Source organism: Phallusia mammillata, chromosome 6 (assembly GCF_965637545.1).
Source record: "Phallusia mammillata chromosome 6, kaPhaMamm4.hap1.1, whole genome shotgun sequence".
Taxonomy (NCBI): Eukaryota; Metazoa; Chordata; class Ascidiacea; order Phlebobranchia; family Ascidiidae; genus Phallusia; species Phallusia mammillata.
Window position 1 is genome coordinate 22,598,788 of NC_137257.1, and position 2,500 is coordinate 22,601,287.

Here is a 2,500-nt window from a genome sequence, read left to right on the forward strand (position 1 = left end):
CGTCTTGGCGACTCTGGGTAACTCAGCGGATCGCACGGTCTCGCACCGGCGACGGATCATTCAAGTGTCTGCCCTATCAACTTTCGTCGGTAGGGTATCGGCCTACCGAGGTTCTTACGGGTGACGGGGAATCAGGGTTCGATTCCGGAGAGGGAGCCTGAGAAACGGCTACCACATCCAAGGAAGGCAGCAGGCGCGCAAATTACCCATTCCCGACGCGGGGAGGTAGTGACGAAAAATAACAATACAGGACTCTAAACGAGGCCCTGTAATTGGAATGAGCACACTTTAAAACCTTTAACGAGTATCCATTGGAGGGCAAGTCTGGTGCCAGCAGCCGCGGTAATTCCAGCTCCAAAAGTGTATATTTAAGTTGTTGCGGTTAAAAAGCTCGTAGTTGGATCTTGGGCGCAGGCGGCCGGTCCGTCGCAAGGCGTGCACTGGCCGCACCTGGCCCTCACCCCCGGCGCTCCGCCGGTGCCCTTGACTGAGTGTCGGCGGCGGCCGGGACGTTTACTTTGAAAAAATTAGAGTGTTCAAAGCAGGCGGCTCGCCTGAATAATGGTGCATGGAATAATGGAATAGGACCTCGGTTCTATTTTGTTGGTTTTCGGAGCGCGAGGTAATGATTAAGAGGGACGGACGGGGGCATTCGTACTGTGCCGCTAGAGGTGAAATTCTTGGATCGGCGCAAGACGAGCGACTGCGAAAGCATTTGCCAAGAATGTTTTCTTTAATCAAGAGCGAAAGTCAGAGGTTCGAAGACGATCAGATACCGTCCTAGTTCTGACTATAAACGATGCCAACCAGCGATCGGGGGGCGTTAGTTTGACGACCTCCCCGGCAGCTTGCGGGAAACCAAAGTCTTTGGGTTCCGGGGGAAGTATGGTTGCAAAGCTGAAACTTAAAGGAATTGACGGAAGGGCACCACCAGGCGTGGAGCCTGCGGCTTAATTTGACTCAACACGGGGAATCTCACCCGGCCCGGACACAGTGAGGATTGACAGATTGAGAGCTCTTTCTTGATTCTGTGGGTGGTGGTGCATGGCCGTTCTTAGTTGGTGGAGCGATTTGTCTGGTTAATTCCGATAACGAACGAGACTCTGGCTTGCTAACTAGTTACGCGACCCGATCGGTCGGCGTTTAACTTCTTAGAGGGACTAGTGGCGTTTAGCCACACGAGATTGAGCAATAACAGGTCTGTGATGCCCTTAGATGTTCGGGGCCGCACGCGCGCTACACTGACCGGATCAGCGTGTGCTCGCCTTGGCCGAAAGGTCCGGGTAACCCGCTGAACCCCGGTCGTGCTAGGGATAGGGAATTGCAATTGTTTCCCTTGAACGAGGAATGCCCAGTAAGCGCGAGTCATCAGCTCGCGTTGATTACGTCCCTGCCCTTTGTACACACCGCCCGTCGCTACTACCGATTGAATGGTTTAGTGAGGTCCTCCGATTGGACCTGGCGCGGTCGGCAACGGCCGGGCCGGTGTCCGAGAAGACGATCTAACTTGATCATTTAGAGGAAGTAAAAGTCGTAACAAGGTTTCCGTAGGTGAACCTGCGGAAGGATCATTAACGGTCGACGTTGGGCGTCAGCGCACAACGGTCGAGGCGAGGCTCGAGAAACGGCTGCGACCGCACGTGCGTCACTCCAATGTGCGCGCGTGCGCGACCGCCCGAACGGCGAAGGTACCCCGGCCGCTGCCGGGATCCCAACGCCACCGGTCACCTGGTAAATTGCGCGCCGAGTGCCAGCTCCGCGAAGCCGGCTTCATGCGTCGGCGAACCGACTAGGTCGGGTCGACCGCTCGGCGCCAGTAATTTTCGAATGCTACCACATTGTGCGCGGCGCAGTGCAGAACAAATGTCAATCGAGGGCTCTTGGCGGTGGATCACTCGGCTCGCGAGTCGATGAAGGACGCAGCTAGCTGCGTGAATTAATGTGAATTGCAGGACACATTGAGCATCGACGTTCTGAACGCAAATTGCGGCGTCGGGTCAATCCCGGAGCCGCGCCCGCCTCAGGGTCGCGTTTCAAACGCTCCCGCGCGGTTTGTCTCCCCTAAAAAGGAGAAGCCGCGTCGGGCTGGTGCGGTGTCGGCTGGCGGTCCGTACGGGCGCGCTGGTCGTCCCGCTTATGACAGCACGAACTGCCTACTGCGTGCAATTTGGGTTGCGACGCGGCACGGCGACGCAGGCGAGCGAGTCTCGCGAGTCGGCCTCGAAGAGGACTGCGGCTCGCGAGCTCGCCCTGCCAGTCAAGCGCCCGCCGTCTAATGCCCGTCGCAGAACGCCCGCCGCCGCGGTAGGCTGGTCGTCGACGAACGCCTGGAGCTGGGCTCCAATTTTCGGCCTGAGGTCGGACGAGGTTACCCGCTGAATTTAAGCATATTACTAAGCGGAGGAAAAGAAACTAACGAGGATTCCCTCAGTAACGGCGAGTGAAGCGGGATGTGCCCATCGCCGAATCCGCGTGCTCTCGAGGCGCTCGGAATTGTGGC

The 2,500-nt window shown here is 57.4% G+C and overlaps 3 non-coding genes across 3 annotated transcripts in view; all 3 read left to right on the top strand.

Moving 5' to 3' along the window:
- The window catches only part of LOC145235389 (small subunit ribosomal RNA), a 1,824-nt gene extending 250 nt beyond the window's left edge, over positions 1-1,574 (top strand). The window contains exon 1 of the ribosomal RNA XR_013861888.1: positions 1-1,574. This exon is cut by the window's left edge and continues 250 nt beyond it. This is a non-coding gene — a ribosomal RNA (small subunit ribosomal RNA).
- A 301-nt stretch (positions 1,575-1,875) lies between these two features.
- Positions 1,876-2,029, top strand: LOC145235018 (5.8S ribosomal RNA). Its single transcript, XR_013861530.1, has one exon. It is a non-coding gene; the product is annotated as a 5.8S ribosomal RNA (ribosomal RNA).
- A 319-nt stretch (positions 2,030-2,348) lies between these two features.
- Positions 2,349-2,500, top strand: part of LOC145234885 (large subunit ribosomal RNA) — a 3,686-nt gene continuing 3,534 nt past the window's right edge. The window contains exon 1 of the ribosomal RNA XR_013861429.1: positions 2,349-2,500. This exon is cut by the window's right edge and continues 3,534 nt beyond it. This is a non-coding gene — a ribosomal RNA (large subunit ribosomal RNA).